At 47.6% G+C, this 22555-nt stretch overlaps 1 long non-coding RNA gene across 1 annotated transcript in view; it reads right to left on the bottom strand.

Annotated features, from left to right (window-relative positions):
• Window positions 1–362: 362 nt before the first annotated feature.
• The window catches only part of LOC144147133 (uncharacterized), a 28193-nt gene continuing 6000 nt past the window's right edge, over window positions 363–22555 (bottom strand). The window contains exons 2-4 of the long non-coding RNA XR_013317832.1: window positions 22073–22216; window positions 12383–13357; window positions 363–2872 (exon numbers count right to left, since the gene is read on the bottom strand). This is a non-coding gene — a long non-coding RNA (uncharacterized LOC144147133). The remainder of the gene's footprint in view (window positions 2873–12382; window positions 13358–22072; window positions 22217–22555) is intronic.

Below are 22555 nucleotides of genomic sequence, written 5' to 3' on the forward strand. Positions count from 1 at the left end.
AGAACGGTGGCTTGGGCTATTTGGTGCATACTTACTGAATTCGTAACAGCGCAAAAAGACGTGCAAAAAGCACCGCCGTGTTTAGTCGTTTCTTGTCCCGTCTTTTTGCGCTTTTTGAATCCCGTTAGCCACATTTAAAAGCTTGAAGAATTTGGCGGGTATTCTCAACCCTCTGCCGACACTATGGCCAACACAAATCCGCTAAACCGTCGAAATGCGGGCTGAGACGTCCCAAAGACCGCTAAAACGTGCCACCGCATTTCTAAAAACAAATATGTACCTTCCGCTCTTAAAAGAAGTGGACAAAAATGAACCTCCAAGCTTCGTCTCGGAGCTGCAACAAAGAACTCGATAGGCTTTCATCGAATCGCGTCATAACAGCGTAATGTCGGTTGCTGGGAAATTAAGGCCCGAGAACAACACTTTCGTGCAAGGGTGGCGCAAATACACTGCACTGTGACCCTTGAGGGTCAATATCCTGCCGTTATTCAGCTTACTCAGTTCCTTAAAACAGTTGAATGATCACAGACGAACAAAACATTGCCTTTCGGGCTTTATCCATTCACTCTGGTGAGGGCGGTATTGCGCACAGTCTTCCGCAGGATCGAAAGGCAGTGCAGTAAAATGGGGCAATTTCTAATAATTTAAAAATAGTTAGGCTTCCAGGTAGAGAGAGTGAAGTCATTTGAATGATATAAATGGGACTTGTGCACTCCCGTGAACCCATCTAAACTATAAAAGAAAATAGTAAAGTGCACAATTGAGAAAGTGAATGTCCGCAGATTTCAGGTAGGCTTCCTTAAGCATGCTGCACGTGTCCATGCGGCGGGAAGGAACTTGAGTTCGTTCGTAGGAAGATATTATTTGTAGATAGGCGATTGGCGCTTTCTTGCTAAGGGGAATTTAATATATCTCGCACACCCTAACACAGGCACACACAGGCATAAAGGAGAATCCAGCGCATTCGCAGAAATGTTTGTTGTGGGCGCTCTTCAGTCGATATGACAGTGATAGCATACATATCATAAACTAATCATTTCATCTTCGTGAACCTGTTGTTCGGAAATAACATTCCTGATCACGTGGAAAGGCCAACGCCGGGAGTATATTAAAATTTAAATAATCGTGTACTTGAGCGAAGTTATATACTCGCACCTGAAACGCAGACGTTCTCGCTATTAATTTTGTGAATTGGGTAGTGAAGGTGATTGTAGAGTGCTTCAGACGTTCATATAATACGGAGGAGCCTGAATGTCCAACGAGACGAAAGATCCACCGGGACGGAAGGTCCAATCGAGCCTGAATGTCCAACGAGACGAAAGATCCACCGAGTCTGAAGGTCCAATCGAGCCTGAATGTCCAACGAGACGGAATATCCACTGTTGGACCTTTCGTCTCGTTGGATCTTTCGACTCGTTGGACCTTTAGACGCTGAATCTTTTAGGCCAAGGGAACAACCCTCTCAGGGTACAATTACGCGCATTAATTTCGAAGGTACCGCTTCAGCTCTTTTGTTGGTGTATTTTGTGGACGATAGAATTTTTTAAAGCAAGACTTCATCCAGCAACAGTCGGTTGCTTCATTCTTCGAGCGTGCGGAAAGTCAGCCGCACAAGCAACACTTCACGCAATGTTGACAGAATGTTGATGTCCACGCCCAGTTCACAATGAAAAAAAAAAACGCGCTCCACTGGAGCCATGATTCCAGGAAAAAAGAGGGCCAGTTCCGCAACGCGAGAAATCTCAGCGCAGCGTACATCCCGTGTTGCTGTCTCCTTAAAGAATTGCACCCATCTTCCAGAAACCGAAATATCTCAAGACTTCCAATCTTCTTGCTTCTTTTCAATGTTTTGCTTGACAATTGTCGGCTGGTAAAAAAAATGCCTCTTCAAAGTCGTCTTCGGCAAGAAACTTCAGAATTTTTCGGTAAGAACCGATCTACATTGTACACTCTTGGTAAACATTTTCAAGGCACTCAAAGTCATATCTGTAAAATGTGCTTTAACGGGCCGGCACACTTTCGTTTGATCAAATTTCTTGGTGCCAATTTCGAAGCTTCGCGGTCCTGCGAAAAGGGACATTCTTGTATACTGGAAGAAGAAGACGGGACGCCAGTAGCAGACCTCAAAAACGGACTGTCTCGGTCTAAACGGGACGACTGGACACTCTATGCTCCAAGCATCTCGCTCCTCGAAAGAGATTCCTTATCTGTCGACTTGACACGCGTTTTGCGTTCTCCTTGCCCAACATTTTGATTTTTTTGCGGTTTTTCCTTGTTCCTACCCCATTCCTCATTCCGCGTAGTTTTGGGGTTCGACCAGCATGTATAAAACCGGCGGCCCGATGCAATAAATTCATTTGGTTGGTAGTAAGCCCAACGGTTTGCCTCGTGTTCGATCTGTCCCGTGTGTGGCGCTTCCCCTTTCTTACAAATATGTGCACTTTAGAGCTTCGCTGGTAGGTAGCCATCTGTTCGGAGTGAATGGGCGCATTTTTAGCGAATATCTCCCCAACTGGCGCGTCAGATCTTTTTGGATATTTTATTTTGGAATCGCCAACACTTTTATCGCAATAAATAGATTACGAAGTTGCGCTTGCTGCAATAAATACGCAATGCCGAGGAAAAAGTAAACCGTCAAAGCAAGTAAGAATTTGTCGTCTTTTGCTGGGCACGGTGAAAAGTTTTCGTTTCTTCTCGATACAACTTCACTTGGCACAATTTTTATGTTGAAATACTGTCTTTTCTCAAACATCTGTACACAGTTTCCGCTGCCTATGCTTCCTGAGCACCCAGACGACGAACAACAAAAGATTCACTGCAGCCATGGTGTGGAAAAGACCGGAGTAGGATCCCATCTTGTCCCTGAAGCACCCTGAAAGTATAGGATACAATGAAAAATTCCCATTGCAAAACACCAAAAGGGCTAATTATCGTGGCGAAAAACAAATCAGTTATGTGTGCGCAGTGCTTGCTCTTCCCACTGATTATAATGCTGTTACTACAGAGTCGAATCAAACCTGAACATGCGACCCCTTCGGCTTACCCGCATTTTACAGCAACCGATCATGAAGAAAAATTGGCTATGCTTCGACACCGAAATTTTTCGTAACGTACCAAACGGTTGTCGACCTCAGAAGCGTCGCAGGGAAGACAATAACAAAATGCCTTCAAAGATCGCCAACATTCACTGCAAGAATTTGTGGGCTTTGCAGCAGAAACTGTTTATTTATCATGTAGCATTATAAATTGAAGTAACAAAGAAAGCTGGGCGAGTTGGCAAGGGTTCATTGTGAAACGAAGCGCGAAGAAACAACGACAACCAGGAGGACCAAATACAACGGGGCGGAGCGTTTCGTCCCGCTGTATTTGTTCCTCGTGGTTGTCGTTGTTGCTTCGCGCTTCGTTTCATCGTGAGCAATATAAATCGCGTAAGAAGAAATACCTCAGGGCACTTACGCCTGCTTACGTGCTTTCAAACCGAAAGCCTGGTTCTACTAATCGAAGACTTCTTTACTTATACATCGCAATTGCGCCTTTTTCTTCGCTTTTTTTTTGTCATCTAGCACAAATTAATTAAACAGGCAGCCCGGGGATTTTTTAACGCGACAGCTTCCACTTAATCAAAGTTCCGCGCTGCTGGGGCGTGCCTGCTCGACTCACGTGCTGTACCGTTCACATTTCACTCAGTGGCACCAGGCCAACTCTTGTTATGCCACTGGAAACGTGTGGAGGTAGCTGGTGGTAACGCCCTTATACTCTGGAAACACGTCTTCATATCCCTGATGAACTGAGATGTTTTTAAAGACGATAACCTTTCCTCTGCCACCCAATAGCAAAACTTTTGGCCTGTCTGTCTGCCTGGCCGTCTGTGTCTATCTGTCTCCTTCACTCGAGACAGCCTCACGATAAAAAGTTGGAGCATGTTTTAACACGAAGCATATACAAGCGAGACTGTTCTAAAGCGCTGAAATTAGTAAAATGCATCCTACAAATAAGCGTTGTTCAGCAAAACTAAAACAATAGGCATGTGTGAGGCGAAACTCAAGTGCACAACTGACAGTAGCAGCGTTCAAGATCTTGTAATTAAAGGCCGGCGTTGAATTGAGTTTGCAATATAAATAAAAACACGGTAAAAACAGTGTGAAAGACATGCGAGATATAAGGAAATAGTAAGTAAAAGATGTCTCTTCGAGCTGCTCCAATAACGTAGGAAAATAAAGGTTTCAAATAATGGCGCCAAAGCAGGGCGAACGCGAGAGAATAGGTGACTGGTAAAAAGCGCAAAGGCTCATGGGTGCGTCGTCTGCTCTTGCCACTTCCGGTTCGAGATGTCGCCTGGCCTCCCGTACGCTGACGGCTTTTACGCGCGCATGTGCGTGTTGTTTATTCGTCACAGATTGCTTACCTTTCAGAGGAGCCCCTAGTAGGATTCGTCATTGTTATTCGTTGAATGCGCGATGCATGAGCGTTTTTTTTTTCGCTTGAAAAAGATAAACAATAAGCACACGCTCGCGTGAAAGCCGCCCACCTACGTCAGGCCAGGAAACCTTTCGAACAGGAAGTTCCGGGACTCCGCGGGAGCAAAAACAATGCGCCCATGAGCCTTTGCGCTTTTTACCGGTGACCTATTTAATCGAATTCAGCAATTGAGTGACTACTGCAATGGTGTCACTCTAGTTTGCAACGCGTCTTAATGGGATTCCAGTGATAAATTTTGGGTTTTTATCCGACACATAAATTTGTCGGCAGTAATGCAGGAGATTCACAGGTGAGATATATGCAATCAACCCGCTAAAATTAGCCCTGCGAAATTTCCAATGTGTTGGCGCAGCAGACGCCAGCAAATCAACGAGGAAAACTGACCGAGCAACTGAGAACTTCTAAAGGAACTTCTTTTTAAATATACCCGCTCATCGACAGGAAAAAACTCAGAACACATCCTACTTATTCAGTACTTCAAGGCTAAGTGCAACGAAATTTGCGGGTACTTAAATGCACTATTTCCCGGTTGTATTACCTTAAAAGGTGCTACCTGCAAAATTTGGGGGCCCAAATATGCGTCGCCGCATCGTAAACGAAGATAAAAAATGCTATTTTAAAACCGAAACTGGAAAAAAAAAGAGCGGCCATTACGGCCGGCCGGAAGTGACGTTACACTCAGGAATCGAGTGGGCGCAGCCGGCAGATTCTTCCGCGGCTACCCGCGAGAAGACGGCGCGCATTCGATGTGTTTCGGGTCGTCTGTTTTTTTTTTAACACTTAAACATGCACGAAAACTGGTTGGTAAGTTCGTGTAACCATTATTGCTTCGCTGTGAGCTGCTGAGACACGCCTATAACCGCCCGCTAAACCGAAAATACAGGCACCGCGAGGCATTGTGACGAAGCTGGGAGCTAGAAAATTCAGTGCAGTGCACAAAAGGCAGTGTTGAGCGCTCCACGGGCGCCGGCACAGGTAATATACCCTATGCCGATCGAACCATCCTGTACTTGTGACGGAAGAAAAGAAAAACAAAAGCTACCGTGGGAGTGAAGCGTCGAAACATGACGGCTAGCGTGTAACAATTCCGTTTCAGCGCATTTTATCAAAGTGTAAATTCAGCATTTTATTATTTTTGCTTACACGGGTAGTTTTGTTCCTGTTAGCAGGGTGCCCGTGTCGAATCTTTAGATAATGACGCCATATATGGCCATGCAGCGATGAAAGCCCTGCAGTCTCTTCGCTGGCGCCGTGAAGCAGTGCCCTTTCCTGATCGATGGCTCAATGCTTCCAAATGTGCCCCCTTTTTCAACTTTGTTGTTTAACTGGTGAGAGAAATGCTTCCAACAGCGGCTAGTTTTCAATCATTTTTTGACGAAGTTTGAAATGAATCGACTCCGTGCATTGCGCCGCATGCTGTACTTGGTCGCGCCCCGACGGGCATGATAACAGTGACAACAGCGTTCGCCTCGCGTCGGCCGTACTCACGCCACTCGGGCTCTCCAAGAGTCGACGGGCCGCGATCGTGCAGTCGGCCGCACAGCTATCTACCGTACTCGTTCGCGCCCCGACCGGTCGCGACAACAGCGTACCGTCTCGCGTCGGCCGTTCTGCGTATTACCAGAGTCCTTGAATGCTTTTGAAGGACTCTGGTATTACGCACTCGTAGAGACGCCCGTCCGCGAGCCTGCAGTGCGCCGCACAGCTGCCGTAGTCATTCGCGCGCCGACACACCGAGCACAGCCGAGCAGCCGCGCCAACAGCGTATCGCCTGGCGTAGGCCGTGCACGCGTCTCGCGTGCCTGTCTAGTCGACCGATAGCCTGCTGCCGCCGTCGCGTACACGAAATCAGCCGTTGTGTAACTGCCGTACTCGCTCGCCGACGGTGTATTGCCAGTATTGCCTCGCGTAGACCGATCCCGGCATTCTTCGAATTTGCTGTTTCATCGGCAACACAGCGCTTCTTAAGCCGCTCGCATTTCGGAAACGTGTAAAAACAATTATTCATGCAAAATGCAAAAATTACGCTGCTCATTTACGTGGTGCCGCACGTAAAATGGCTACTGAGGAGTGGGGACGGCCGCACGGGAGTCCTGACTGGAACGTCACATCCGGAAGGTTGCGCAGTGGCGACCAGTTGTGTCGACGCTCCGCTAGGTGCTGCATCGGCTGAAGTGGCGTGTTTTCGAACGGTTTTAATAAAAATACTGCGCATGTGTGGAGTTTAAAATTAGGTCACAAGAGACTTTAGTGGTGTGTAACCACACGTTGAAACAGAATTTGGGGCCGGTAAATGTTTGCTGCAGTTGGCCTTTAATGTCGTGAGGTAAACTGATAAAGTTTATGACCAGGTTGAGGATCCCTTTAAGGCGTTGCAATGCACAAGGCCTGTGACGCACCAGACATTTTGTCCTATTGTCGCGAAGCCCCGGTTCCATTTGCTTTTTTCAATTTTTTAGCATTCCTCTTCGGCCACCGAGGCCCCGCTTTTCTAAGAAACGTGTTGCCGAGTGTGTGTTGGCCCGTCGGCCGACCCGGGAGACGCGGCTCTCGAGAGGGACCATCTCCGCATCTCCTGTTACCACGGCCGCGGCGCTCCCTTCCCCCCCGTGGCGTGCGCGCTGGTCGCGTTCGGGCTCCGTGTCTTCAGTGTTCTTCCGACGACCTTCCTGTTTCTTCTCCTGTTTACTTTAGTGTGTTTTGTCTAACTACTTGCTCTACGCCCGTAATTCTCCAAGCGCGCGTTTTCGAGTCGGAACCTTGTGTCTGTGTTTTTGGTCCTTTTCACTTTGGCGGGGACATGTCTGATTGGAGCTAAGAAGCGTCTTCCTGATTGGCTGCGGGTGTGCCTTAGCCTTTTACCACCCGGTCCGCACACGCTAGGATGCGCTTTTTCCCCCAATGCGTCCCCCCAAAGCAAATATAACGCGGCCCCTCTGGCGATTGCGAGGGGAGAGAGCGAGCAACACCAGGAGAGCCGCACTCTGCCGCTCGTCGTCGTGCCCTCCCGCCGGGAGCCATTCGCCCGCCAACTATGTCCCGTTAAGTACTCTGAATCTTTGACTGTCTATTTCATCTATGTAATAAGTGTAATTGTTTCAAGTTTGTATGTGCCAAATTTCATCAATGTCATCAGTAAAGTAAACAAGTTAACCTTAAAACTTCTTCGACGTCTCGACTTTTTCCTTCCGATCTTCATGCTACAGTAGCGGCAGTATGTGACCAAAATACTACGTTACAAAAGTGGTGATAGGTGCGGGGTAGCGAACACCCCCTCTGCCATCATGGGCTCCCCCCTCTCCTCGCTCATCTTCCTGCTGCTCGTCGTCGGCCTCTCCATCGAGTCTGCCGAGCAGGCCTCATCTGCTTCACCTGGCTTCACAACATTCGTCCGCACACCGCGGGCAAGACTGGCAAGCGGCGACATGCGCGGCACAGGAAAGGACTCTCTGACTTCGCGGCCGTCACCGCGCTTCCAGCCCGCGGCAAGCCGGGCCCGTCATGCTCGGCACCCGCTCCTGCGAAGAAGAGCCCCCGGCCCCGACGCGGACCGAACGCCGCAGCGACCGCCTTCCTTCATCGCGGTCGCCTAATTTCCGCGCACGCAGTAAGGTGAGAGATTTTTGCCTCTCGGCGCACCGCATGACTGTGGGCCTGTAGGTTTTTCTTCTCCGCGTGTCTGGGGCGCCCACTGATTGGTTGTCTTTGCTTCATTTTCTTTGCCAGCACCAGCCTGCTTATGTAACTAGCCGCTGTAGATGCTAAGGCAACAATTTATGAGCGTGCAGCCGTTTTATCGTGGGGTATGTGGGCTCTTCGCGCGGGAGTTGGACAGCCTTGTAGTCAGAATCTTAACGGCACAAGTGTTCGGCTCTCACGGCGAAGGAGCCCCGAAGAAGAAGCCCCCACGCGCCTATGAAAAGGCTGATTTTTACGCAGATCTCGCTATATTAGAGACTGCTGATATCCGTTTCCTCGGCTCCTTTCCACCGAAGTTAGGTTTTGTCTTGAATCATATACGGCAGCCACTTCGGGGTTGGGGGTCTGAGGGAAACGAGGAGTTGAGAGATGTTTCCGCTGCACGCCGCTGCTCGAAGTACAAACAAAGACACCAGCAGGGGTGCCCGGGATGCCGCGGACGGGGAGAGCTAGCGGGTATGCAGTTCTGCGGATGCGTCGGGTTGGCGAGAGTTTCTCACCACTGCTGATATTCGGCAGTCTCTGTTCTTCTTCTGTGAGCATGTAGGCTAGCTGATACATATACTTTTAAAGTCTTGTGTGCAAATATTTCATCATGTGTTATCTTTATCATTTCTACCGCTCCTGTTCATGAAAAAAGTGTGTATCAATGTTCTTTTTTTGTTTGTTTTATTGTTTGTATAGGAGTATTGAGCGGTTAGGAGCGTCTGAAAGGCCTCGTCAGGCGCCAACATCTCTTGTATCATGCGCCCGAATATCAAGTTTTGCATTTTGTAGCTTTTATGTTTGGATGGTCGGCAGTTTGTATGATAACTCGTTTTTCTTGAGCTGTTCTTTCGTGTTGGTTTCTAGTAGTTTTCTTGCAACTCGTTTTCGTAGCCGTTCCTTTGTGTTGTTTGCCAATGTTTCAGAAAGCGTTTCGATTTACTTGGGGTATACTCTTGTCATAGTGGACGAGAAAGATGGTTTTAGAAAGAGCAGAGTCGAATGCAGATATGTTGTGTCAAGTCAAGTGCCCAACAGTGGCTAGTGTGCGTAGATTTCCACTTGCCGGTGAGATATAACTCCAATACAGTGAGCACTTGTATATAATTTTATTTCAGTTTTCTAGTGCCTTCTTATGAACTGTGTGTACTCCTATCTTTAAGGCACTGAGTATTTGCTTGAGTGACGATGGCCGAGAATGCGCTTGTTTTTATTTTTATTTGCTGGTTACTTGAAGTTGGCTAGAGGATAGCTTCAGTGTTATGTTTATGCGACCTGCTGTCTAAGGAGAGATTTTATTTCGCGTCAAGCTCCTCAGAACTTTGTATATGGCATGAATGCCGGAGAGCTTTACGGTGTCTTGATGTGGCTTTTAGAATGCGCATGTTATTTCGATATTATTCATGGTGTCCCTGTTGTTTTCTTGTTGTGTCGTGTAAAAGAAGTGTTTCGCCTGTGTTGGACAAGAGACTATATGCGTGCGTGAACTGAAAACGGAACTCCATCAAGTGACCGTGTATGCGTTGACTGATCCGACGGACATAGTTTGTTGACTCTTATGTTAGAAAGTGCGTTTCTTCTTCTCGAGTCCGTACGCCAAGTCATTTCAGTATCCCTGTCAGTTGGCGAAAATGTGTTCTTATGTTTTAGACTTAGTGCAAGAGTGAGGGCACTCTTTTTTTCCGTCGGGGAAGGTGTCGCGAAGCCCCGGTTCCATTTGCTTTTTTCAATTTTTTAGCATTCCTCTTCGGCCACCGAGGCCCCGCTTTTCTAAGAAACGTGTTGCCGAGTGTGTGTTGGCCCGTCGGCCGACCCGGGAGACGCGGCTCTCGAGAGGGACCATCCCCGCATCTCCTGTTACCACGGCCGCGGCGCTCCCTTCCCCCCCGTGGCGTGCGCGCTGGTCGCGTTCGGGCTCCGTGTCTTCAGTGTTCTTCCGACGACCTTCCTGTTTCTTCTCCTGTTTACTTTAGTGTGTTTTGTCTAACTACTTGCTCTACGCCCGTAATTCTCCAAGCGCGCGTTTTCGAGTCGGAACCTTGTGTCTGTGTTTTTGGTCCTTTTCACTTTGGCGGGGACATGTCTGATTGGAGCTAAGAAGCGTCTTCCTGATTGGCTGCGGGTGTGCCTTAGCCTTTTACCACCCGGTCCGCACACGCTAGGATGCGCTTTTTCCCCCAATGCGTCCCCCCAAAGCAAATATAACGCGGCCCCTCTGGCGATTGCGAGGGGAGAGAGCGAGCAACACCAGGAGAGCCGCACTCTGCCGCTCGTCGTCGTGCCCTCCCGCCGGGAGCCATTCGCCCGCCAACTATGTCCCGTTAAGTACTCTGAATCTTTGACTGTCTATTTCATCTATGTAATAAGTGTAATTGTTTCAAGTTTGTATGTGCCAAATTTCATCAATGTCATCAGTAAAGTAAACAAGTTAACCTTAAAACTTCTTCGACGTCTCGACTTTTTCCTTCCGATCTTCATGCTACAGTAGCGGCAGTATGTGACCAAAATACTACGTTACACTATTATCACCCTAAAGGTCCACTAAGCAGTGTAAACAAATTGGCTTGTGTCGATACATTAAGGTGCCGTGCCGGCAGCAAAATCACCGTTATCGCAACTCGCAGTTCTTTAACAAGGAAGAGAATTCCAGAAACGTGAAAACGGGTGCTGACGCCCCGCACACTTTCGGGTACTACGGTTTGTGACGCCACAACTGTTGTGCACGGCGAGAGCTGGTTGGAGACGCATCTATAAATGTTTTTTTCCTAAAATAAACAGTTCCGAAGTGGTCTAGCACGTGAAATAAATGTAAATAAAAGCTTTCCGTGAGCTGACGTAATTTAAAAAACTCAGACTACGGATTCTATACACTGCGAGACAGTCTGCTTCCCTCACGCTTGCCAGCCATCATGCTTTCAGTGTCGTTTTGGAAAAAGGATTGGTGCGCAATTAACGAAGTCAAAAACCTACCACGGTGAAGGCCAGAGCTTCTGCAAACAATATTTCCGGCAGGAAATGGCAAAAGAAACAAGATGCACTGCAGATGCTTAATCGACCCGCCTGAGTTTCGAATCCGTTCTCCGCGCGCGGATGTTGCTACCGGTAAGGCGTGCCCGGTTCGAGCCTTATCGCCAGTGAAAGGTTAGGGTACTTACCGCATGGGGTTATCCGACCGATTCGAACCTGTGCTCTTCCGCTCGCTGCGAGTCGCTGTTGATAAATAACCCGCAAATCGGGCGCGCATAGCTCTACTTTTGTCATGTTTGGGCCGGGCGGAGCTGCTTCAAAGTTCGCCGACGAAGACTACTCGAGACGGCCGCGGGAAGCGAGTGTGTATTTCACGCATGGAGGATTTCACGCCAGGTTGGCGCGTCGCGTGAGAGGAGGGAATATGAGATGGACGTGATCGCCAGACGAGGTTATATGTAGGCTCCCGCGTGAGAGACGCCTAGCCTGGCAGCCGCTTTTGCGCGATATTTGAAACGGCGCTTGTCGCTGCTTCGTTCGCGGCCGGCGTGAAGTCTTTGTGTGTCCGGTGTAGGCGGGCACAACGGCCGCTGGAGCCGTGAAAAGAATTTCTCTTTCGGTCAGTGACAAATAATAACAGCGAAAGCCAGGCTCCTCGGTCAAAGAAACGTTCTCGGTGGTCGGCCATGGCTTATTGGTGATGTAACAGCTACCGTTGCCAGCCTAAGAGGGCCTAGCGCCAACCGTTTAATCTCTAGACCACACGGGTGCCTCGCTCAAATATGTTACTTGACGTCTGCGTCACGAAAAAATGAAATGGAAGCGGGTGAGAGAAATGCCAGCTTTCTTTTCGGATTTCTAAAGAAATAACGCATTCTTGCTCGTCGAACAAAAGCAGTGAGTGCTACAAATCGTATCATCTTTCAGTTAAAACATTTCATTCAGCTTTTAGTGGCTTTTTAAGTAGTAAGTACGGCATAATAAAATGCGCAGCGCTACTACAGTGGCTAGAGCGCTACCAACATGAAGCAAAAGTGTTGAAAAAAAAACAGTAGCAAAGGGTCATTATAAACGACCTTTGTTGTTTTAAACTTCCCTCCACTCAAGAACTTAGGAAGGGTTAGGTGTAGTTTATTACGCTGAAGAACACTCCGAAGCTGTTGTTCTATCTAACTTGAAACCTGCACAGTTGACGTCATAAATATAGAGAAGACATAAAAGGAAAAAGACTGAAAGTGACCGCATTTCTTACCGATCAAAGGTGGCAGCAGCAGCGCGGTCGCTCCTTCGCAGAAGAAGACTGCTCCTATCATGACGGGTAGCCTCTGCATGCCGAAGTCGTTTACCAGAAGCGGGGTTAGAAGACCAATTCTCGATCCCAATGTCGTGCCCATTAGCACCGAAATAATGACCATTGCAGTGAGCTGGCGGAAGTATGAGAGCAGCTCGAAGGCCACACCTTGCAGGAGAAACCCTACGATCATGACAGATTCGAGTGATAAGAACCCAGAGTCTATGGCTAGTCCTGACAGAGATCGGCAAAGTGTGTCACTTGCGGATAGCGCGTAAAGAAGATAAACAGCGTGTGAAGGCGCTATCCCGCGGTCACTCACTAAATCCGAGGATACGACAATGAAAACAGGATGCGTATTTACAATGACTGAGAAGCTTAAGGCATCAACCAAATATGTGAGCGTCATAAAAGGACTTAACGCATTTTTTACAGTGTAGAACGATATTTTTATTTTAAAAATTTCCCACTTCGATGTACGAGCCCCGGAGCTCTGATCAGGCATCGGACTTAAACCTATGGCGCGTGATGTTTCTGCGCAGGCTACGCCAGTTGCGAGAATTTGTGGCTCATGGTTTGCTTCCCCTGCCTTGCAAATTTCATATTTTTCTACCCGAAACTCAGCACTCGTATTGGCCACAGTTGCGATAGGCTCGTCCAAATCCCTGCTCTGTTCTGGACATCTTCGTTGACGTAACCATGGCGGGCTCCTCAAAGCCAAAGCGAAAGGGAAGGCGTTCATCAGGAAGGCTCCGTATAGGAGGAATGTGCCACGAATGCCGTAAGTGACGCGAAAGAAATCGACGAGTTTGGGAAGAACCATGGTGTTGATGCCACCGGCTGTGAACATGAGGCTGCATGCTGTCGTTCGTCGCTTTTCGAAATGCTGGGCCACTAAGATGTTGATGCTGATATAGAGACCGCAAATGGCCACACCTGTAAGTAGGTAGAAAGGCAAACAAACCTATTTATACATCATGCACGCAATGCATCGCTGAGTTATAGCACTAGTCTTAAATAAGCAAGGCTTGTACATACTATACCCTAATATCCTCTGTAAAATACAAACCTGGCCACTTCAATTCTCCATGTCGAGAATTTGAGGATATCACATTACGTTGAAGATCAAATATTACAACTTATGGAGTGCTCTGTTAGAGTTTCCATAGGTTCACATTGACGCGGAACCTAGATTTGTGTTCATGTCATGTCTAGTGAAGTTTATGAAGTTTACGCTTGATTTCACATAGAGAAGAGCCAGCGATCGTAAGAACATTGATAACTATTCATTATAATGAGTATTGTGGAATGATTACGCAAAGGTGCTGCAGATTTTGACAGCGTTCCTTTGCTGAGTGGGTATTTACGGTAAATGCGTACGCCCGGTTAAATGTCTTTGTATCGTCTAGGGAAGCTCTGAAGTATGTGGTAGTTCATTATGGGAGCATATCTTGTCCGCAGTATGTGTTAAAAAAATAAGAAAAAGCAGGCATGCCCAAAGCGGCGTGTTTTGTCTCCTATTTGGCACAAAGAATAAATAAACATTATTTCTTTTAGCTTTAAATGTCCTCACAGCTGCATTTTTTTGTAAGAGCATTTCATACAGTCACCCAACCAGCCACGGTCTGGGCAGCCAAATTTACTTATTGTGTCCCTAAATAAATATGAATTTTGACTAAGAAATCATGATGATGATGACTAGCGGCTTCATCTTTGTAACGGGCTGGCGTCGCACAGCGACCTTAGACGTAACGCCACTGTACAATCACCACGCCATTGAAAAAACCGTTATAGAATTTTTGTACTTGGCTGACTTTTTTGTTGGGATGTCTTCCCAGATTGTTCTCTGCTCTTTCCCCACCAAAATTCTAACCTTCTTTTACTAACCTATACTGCTGTGTAATTCAGAGAACGAGAGAGAGAGAAGGCTCCTTATTGAAAAAACAGAGGTTTTTGCCGGCGTTTGCTATCGCTTACATGCTCTTTGCTAAGGATCGAAGATGTTAGAAAAAAGGCCGTAGAAAGAGGTCGGCAGAAAAGAAAACACTTCCTTGGCTTGACGTGCTTGCCGGACGATTTTTTAGAGTGTGCCACAGAATTCACAAAGTTACCGGCCTTTGTTGTAGTCGTACAATATCTAAAAAATCTTGGTGCTAAGTAGGCCGCACATTCTAATAATGGTTTCTACAGAGGAAGAGTTGTTGCAGTACGGGCTGGTCGTCAGTCCGAGACGACAAAGGAAATTGTTGGTATAAGCCGAGTTCAGTTGTAGGCGATGATATAATGTTTCTGGGCTACGAGGGAGCTGTGTTGGAAGTCTTAATTCAAACTCTGGGACAATCGCGTGCAAAAACACTTGGTTATTCGGTTATTTACACCATAGCAGGTTTCTTTCAGTTACTGCAAAGCGATGAGCCACGGTAAAAGCCTCTGTTTTGTAAAGAACACTTTACGGTATTTCCTGTGGTTAAAGCCCAGTCGGCCCGCTTCATCGGCTCTTCGATTTCCAATAATACCACTACGGCCAGGTATCCATTGCCATTTTATACAGCGTCCAGCAATGCAAGCGAGGTGGTGAAGGTATGAGACATCGGATGCTGCGGTATGGTGGCGGGAAGACCTGCTCATCCTTGACAAAACTTGCAGAGCTGCCTTGGAGTCCGTAAAGATGCTCCACTGATGCTGCTCGTGGCGTAGGATGTCAACAGTTGCTTCTTTAAGGTCATAGAGCTCAGCCGCTCCAGACGAAATGCAAAGGTTGCACCAGTAGGTGCAACGTACATTCCACATGAAGAGCTTTGCGGGGATGACGATCCATCCGTAAATATGTGAGTTCTAGCCGAATGCATTTTATACATGTGTTCTAGCCTAATATGTAGTATTCCTGTCTGGGGCATTGCGTTTTTTGGGCCAATTCCAGGAATGCGACACTGAATTTGTAAGGGAGTAACGTTCCATGGAGGGAATTGTGGTGGCATTATTTGTGTGGGCTGGGTTGAAATTAACAGAGGTATACTGTCAACTGCTTAGGCGAATCCAGAGCTCCAGCAGCTTGAGGTTACCCATCTTAAATAGCGGTTCCTTGAGTGAAGCCCATGCCTCAGGCGCACACGGAGAGTCTCCTGTTTCCTAACCACGTCAAAAGGCAAACAACGTGCTTCTGCAGGGGTTCCGACGCTCGAAGATCGCTTCGCAAGCCCAAGGCAGATGCATAAGTTGTTGTTCCTTGCTGGCTCAAGACTCTTCTTGCTTCTTTGTGATATTCGATTAAGGGTAGGTAGGCTGTACCTCAGCATACCATCTACATAGCTGTTGCGCAGCATAAGCTTTGAATGGTAATCATGGCCCCAGCGTGAACCCGCAAGACATTTCAAAACCTGAGGTGCCGGAGAAATGCGGGCCCGTAACCGTTTAACCTCTGCTGACCAGGTCAAGTTGCGGTTTTATTAAAATTCCAAGAAATCTTTGAACTCGTGCAATGTGTCCAATTCACTTTTCCTTTAACCTAAAGCCAAGAGCTTCTGGAAGCTGGATGTCTCCCTCACCGAGGACTGGACGGATACCTTTGCAATATGTCACATGGTTTCTGGCTTCTTGCCGCAACCTGCGCACAGTTCTTCCTGTACCGGCTCGCGGATAAGCGTTTTTGTCCACAAGCATCCCGCTCGGGCTTCACAAAGCAATGCACTCGCTTTGGTATTATCAAAGACCTTCTCCATCGTGACCTCCCGCTTCCCGATTCGGTAGATATCCAAGGACTTATTTGTGTTCATCCTCTTTTTCCAGGTCGTTGTCTCTGATTCTTTCGCTATATTTTTTATTGTCCTGGTCGCTTCCCCTGCGCTTCCAGGTTTCATATACTTTGTCCTGGGCCTTCTGGTTCTTTTCCTCCACTGTGTGTCCACGCTTTTCATGTAAAGATACCTCAACACTCTGGCCGCCCATTTCTGGTCATCAATATTTCTATGTCGTTCTTCAAAACGTATTTTGCTCGGTGCTTCTCTTACAACAAAGGAGGCCCATCCAATGTCTCCCTGTACTCCCTCATTTGTTTTATTGCGGGCTCCTAATGTTAATCGACCTACAGCCCTATGATTCGCTTCTACCCCTGACTGATTTGACTCACACTACTGTATTTGTAAAGGTGAGTGCGGATACCATTACACCCTTCCAGATACCTCTCACTACTTCATATTATATCCCCACAGTGCTCTGTGCTTCATGATTGAGGCGTTTCTTTTAGGGGCGAAGCCCCTTAGGGGCTGGAGCTGTTGGCGTATCCTGTCGTCGTCGTCAAAATCGTCGTCTCATGTAGTCACGGTACTAAAACACCGGGAAACTCGCTTACGCCTCGCGTTAGAACGTATCGCGTGCTAAAACACCGGGACACTCGTTTACGCTTCGCGCTGGAGCGCTTCGTAACGCGTAATTAAAAACCACCGGGGCACTAGTTTACGCCTCGCGCTAGAGAGCGTCGTGCTTCAAAGACAGGAGACGTTTACAGCAAAGCTGTATGCCTCTACCCCTCCAATGGTTTAATCTCCGTTGGCAAAAACGCCAAGGACTCAACATTACACTTATATACTGCATGCTTCGCCCCTCCCCAGGTTTCACGTTAGTGTTGGCGGCCCGGAATTTTTTCTAAAGAGGAGTGCCAGTATTGTAGGGCATTTTTTAGGACGAAGTGCAAGGTGACGTTTGCAATCGGCAGAGAGCTGAAATAGAAACTAAAGTCAATTTAGATAGGCCTGATCTTCGTTCATTCATTAGCCCAGATAACTTCGGAGATAGATTGGTGTGAACATATATACATCATCTGCAAAATATCAGCAAGGAATACAACCTAGAACATATTTAAAATCAATTTTAAAGTGTGCCAAACGCAACCGAGCAGTCAGCAGAGGACCACGCGCAATCGACATCCCGTGGATATTGTGTAAATAAACAACATCCAAACACGTCACGAGTTTGTGTTTCCCGCTTCCGCACTGCCGGCGGTTTTTGCCGGCTCGCCCGGCTCGCCGCTCCAATCGGAGGGCCGGAGGGCGGAGCTTCTGCTCTCGAGAACGAACGGCCCGATCGTTGGCGGCGGAGGCGCCGTGATTTCGTCAGCTCATCGGGCAGCTGGCCGTGACCCAGGCACTCTGTTTCTATTGCTTTTTATTTACAGTGGACGCGAAAACGCGCCGGAGACACGAAAAGCCCACTGAGCGAGCCGCATGGTCGCTGTGCAGGCGGCGGCAACGGCCACGAAGTGGCCCAGGCCGGCGCAGGTAGCTCGAGTGATAGCTTGTTACCGCTGCACGAAGTTGTACCCAATCGCAAAAATGGCAGCTTATATGAGAAAGGATTTAATGATGCGATGGCGGGTCGCATTAAATATTGTCATCTGCACAGCTTACGAGAGCGGCAATCGAATATCCGCCGCAGTGCTAAGCCGAACACGTCTGTAGGCGGACCTGTAGGCAGATCGGCCGGCTGCTCCCAGCGCGCGTCTTGCCACCCAATGTCTCGAGCGTCGCGCGTCGTTCTTCAGCCGCGGTAGCATTTGCACTCGCAGCGCCTGCGTCACGTCCACGGTCGCTTTTTAATTAAGCGGCTCACGAGATCAGTACGTGGGGGCAATCGCAGAAACTGCCGGCGATGCGGATTCGACAGTGCTACGGCAGCTCTGCTCTGTGATATCCTCCGACGGTGACGTGGTGAGCTTTGTTCACACAAAATCCATCGTTTCGCGGCACCCGCTGAAACCGAAACTGCGACTGGCCGCATTGAAAATGCCTCTAACTAAACAACCGTCGCACACGCTGAAGCAAATGAGGTTTCTACAGGTGATAAGTAGGTCAATAGCTACTCATCGCAACAAAAAAAAAAACAAGATGCAAAATTTTTGTGTCAGTGCCCCTTTAACTTTACACAACCTTCCGGACGCAGGCGCCATTCAAATAATCAGTTTCTGCGGGAACTAAACTGCACTACATTCACCGCTCCGGAGCATTGGACTCCGCACTTCGCGTTTTGTGACAAACAGAATGCTTACTGCGCATGCTAAAGCTCTAAGTTAAAACTACCCGTATAAAAAATATTCTGGGCCAGCGCCACTAACGTGAAACCTGGGGAGGGGCGAAGGATGCATATTCAAAGATTGTAAGTGTCTCTCTTTCCACACGGCGCGCGCTGATTGGGTGGGCTGGTCATTTGCGGGCTTTGTCACTTGCGGGTTTGTCGCTTGCGCTCGGGTAGTGTCACTAGATCATGCCTAGACTTCAAAGATAATCTGCAAACATAATCTTTACCAGAAACACACGGTGGGAGGTGCCATTGTTCAGAGGCGCCTTATCATCTATAATGCGATTTCGATGCTGAGCGCTCGGCGTCTTAGGTCTTGGCCATAGAGTTTCTTAGTAAGTATAAGAAACTCTACGGCCTTGGTGCCTTGGCGTTTTTTCTTTCCGCGCAGATGAAACGGTTGGGAGGTAAAGGTATACAGCTTTGCTGCAAAAGTTTCGTCTCTTTGAAGCACGAAGCGTTCTAGCGCGACGCGTTGGAAAACAAATGTCCCGCTGCTTTAGTACCATGACTGCATGAGACGACAGGAGTAGCCGACAGCACGAGCCCCTTAGGTGCCTCTCCCATAAAGGAAGAAGACATTTTGGGGTAATTGAGGTACGACCGAAGGAAAGTTTGACATCCACCTGAATGTAGCCATACGGCTACAAAGGAAAGCTATACAGCTTCCTCAGAAACTTCGCAGTTGAAGAAAAATTCGTCCTGGTCCAGGATTCAAGCCCTGGACCACCGTGTAACTGGAGCAGTCGCTCTACCAACTGAGCTAACCAGGAGGCTAGTCGTTTGTTGCGCGAGAACGAATTGATCACCAACTCGAAGTGTTCGATTCCCGGCCGCGGCGGCCGCTTTTCTGATGGAGGCGAAAAGCAAAAACACCCGTGTGTACGAGATTTCGGCGCACGATAAAGATCCCCAGGTGGTCAAAATTAATCCGGAGCCCTCCACTACGGCGAGCCTCATCGCCCGCGTTGCGTCGGCGCGTTAAACCCTACAATCAATCAATCAATCAATCAACCAACTCGAAGTAATGGACAGGTGTTGAATTGAGATAACTTTAGCTTAGTGCCGGGCCTGCTGGTGCCATCTCTTATTGTCAGCACGTAGACTAAGGCGCATCCGAAATAATTTTTTGTATATTGCGCATGAATACATGCGAACAGTCTTCAGCCCTTCATCCGCCGTCGCTTCACGCTTTGCTAGCTCTTTCTCGTGGGGCATTCTTTCCTCTATGCTCCCTCCTGTTTTAGTAACCGGATCAAAAGCGGTCGCGGGTGGTTTTGCCATGCGAGAACACGATTGGAGATATTTGAACACAAATACAACGAAGTGTTAAGGAAACTTTTTAAGAGAAAAAGTAATAAATGATGCCAGGTCCAGTTTACTGACATTATTTTTCTATTTTACTACACGACTCCTAAAATTGCCTGAATTTAAAAAAAGATTCCAATTTAACCAAAATTATAGCCGAGAATTCCCCGAAAAAGGGAAAATTCCCCGCACGGAACATCAATCCATTGAGGTTCACTAGAGCTGGTAATGCAATTCTATTAAGTTTCATCGTTTAAAGCAAGAACCAAAGCCATCACACGACTGCTACAAAGTGAAACGCACTTCTGTTTCATAAGCTTTAACTGTCAATACCAGGCTTCCAATTTCTGCTGGACAGATCAGAAGCGACAGCCCAATGAAATTTTGTTTGAAATTTGGAACTAGTCTTAATTAACAAGGTAACGCCTTTTAGCATTATATTAAAATGCATTGCCGTGCAGTAACAGAAGCAATGCGTTTGCTAAGTGGTTAGTAGGACACCCAAGTATGTATATTTTTCGCTTTAACACGTGGTTCTTACATTTTGAAGAAAAAAAAAGAAGTTCTGTGAGAACTGTCCCTACAGTTATCAGTGCCCGAATTGCGGATAAAGTGCGATACGCGAGAAAAAGAAACCGTCCGTGTATCTCTCACGATAACAGCATCGTCTGAAGGACTGTTTCTTGTTGCTCGTCATTTTGAAATGTGTTGTTTCTAAAGCCAATTCAGCGACAATATGGCATGCAGCACCATGCTACTCCTTCCACTGTGCGTTCTTGTCTCAGATGTGGCTGTCATAATAGAAGTTGGGCACCAACTAGACCAGGTCAAACCAATTTTGCGACGCTAGCTCGTCCGCCTGGCACGACACACATAAAACCCGAATCGGAAGCTGGTGGCCAGTTAAAATCACACCTGTTTCCTTTCGGTAGTTATTAACATTAAGTGACAATTTCATTTTCGAGACATGTCTTCCAAACTGGAAAAGCGAAGAAGCAATGTCGGGAGCAAAACGTTGATGGAGGAAAAATCGGTGCATGCCGAATGTCCTTTTTGGATCGTTTGTGCGAGAGTTTTTGAGAGCGCTTTCAGCTTCCGGCATTGCACAGTGGTTCTGATGGCAGAATATTCAATTACCTTATTTATTCACTCATAAGCTTTACAGATAGAAACATGCGTTATAGCAAAGAAAATACAGTTTGCTCGAGCCCTTTCTGCGCGATGCGGTAACGACCCCAGCGCCCTCTACACCGATGCTACCCCCTACCCTGGGCACGCCGGCCACGTAGCCTGTGTAGTTACACATAGGGGCCAATGCATCAATGCCGCCACTACTAACACAACCTCAATCGATGTCGCTGAAGAAATAGCCATTGCCCTGGCCGCCACTTCCCGCCCTGAACCAGTTACTATCCTCACCGACTCGCAGACAGCCTGCCGAAACTGCCAGATTGGCCGCATTTCATTATCAGCCCTACTCATCCTCCAAACCTGCTCGACAAACACTGATATTCGCATCGTCTGAGCTTTTGGACATGCCGCCATCCCCTGAAATGAAGCGGGTCATGCTGTGGCTCGCGATTTATTATATTAAATCGCGAGCCACGGCATGACCCGCTTCATGCCGTGGCTTGCCCCCACTTGCCAGACTTGCCCCCACTTCCCAACCCCACCTTCGAGCAGTGGAGGGATTTCCTGGGCAGCCCAGACCCGGATATCCAGCTGAAACTGGTGACCCGACACAGACGGCCAGCCGAAGTCAAGGAATCCCGGACTAGGGATGCCTTCCACGGGGTGAGGCCCACACATCCGCCTCTGATAGATAAATAAAAATATTTCATTGTCTCTCTCTCTCTCTCTCTCTCTCTCTCTCTCTCTCTCTCTCTCTCTCTCTCTCTCTCTCTCTCTCTCTCTCTCTCTCTATCTCTCTCTCTCTCTCTCTCTCTCTCTCTCTCTCTCTCTCTCTCTCTCTCTCAGTTTGCAGTTGAAAATATAAAAATATTGCTAGCGTAAAGCTAACAGGAACAAGCCTGTGTATAAAAATTGTGAGGAAACTTAAAACTGCGGAGGCCTGTGCGATGACCATTTTATGAAAAAAATTAATACGGAGCTATTGTGCCTTTGTCTTTATTCTTTCAGTAGCAATGTTCAAATTAAATTCAGTGAGTCACAAATTGTTCTCGGGAAAATCGTTCGGGCAGCTTTAGTGGCTGTAGCTAAGGTCACAATGAAAGCACGAACATCGACTTAGTTGCTCTATATCACACCACTCACCATGAAATACGCCGATGAAGACGTCAATGAAAACGACGCTCTTGGCGAAAAAACACAAACTGACGTTAATTCCTGCGATTAAAGAGCATATCAGCAACACACTTCTGCAAGAATAGTACCGGCACAGGAAGCCCATGACAGGACCTGCATAGAAGAGAGTTTGGATATAAATCATTGGACTTTACAGGTACCAACTTCCAAGCCAACAATTCTTGTTCAACCGCTATTCACAGCCGAACAATGCTTTCGCAGTAAAGAGCAAATCAGCAAAAAAAAATTAAATTGATGCGATTGCGATTATGAAGCTGCGCAAAGGCTCACCCTGTTTCGCCGTATGTGTCATGAACCCGAGAATGAATACAGAACGAGAAGAGAAAGCATAGGACCCGTGTGAACGGTCCACCTTTTTTGGTTGCCAGCTTCACCTTTTAGCGTACGTATCTTTCCAGCTTATGCCCTTAAAGCCCTATTTTCCTTAATCGT

This window comes from Haemaphysalis longicornis, unplaced genomic scaffold (assembly GCF_048455015.1).
Source record: "Haemaphysalis longicornis isolate Haplotype H1 unplaced genomic scaffold, Haemaphysalis longicornis Haplotype H1 scaffold_7, whole genome shotgun sequence".
In the NCBI taxonomy this organism is placed as follows: domain Eukaryota; kingdom Metazoa; phylum Arthropoda; class Arachnida; order Ixodida; family Ixodidae; genus Haemaphysalis; species Haemaphysalis longicornis.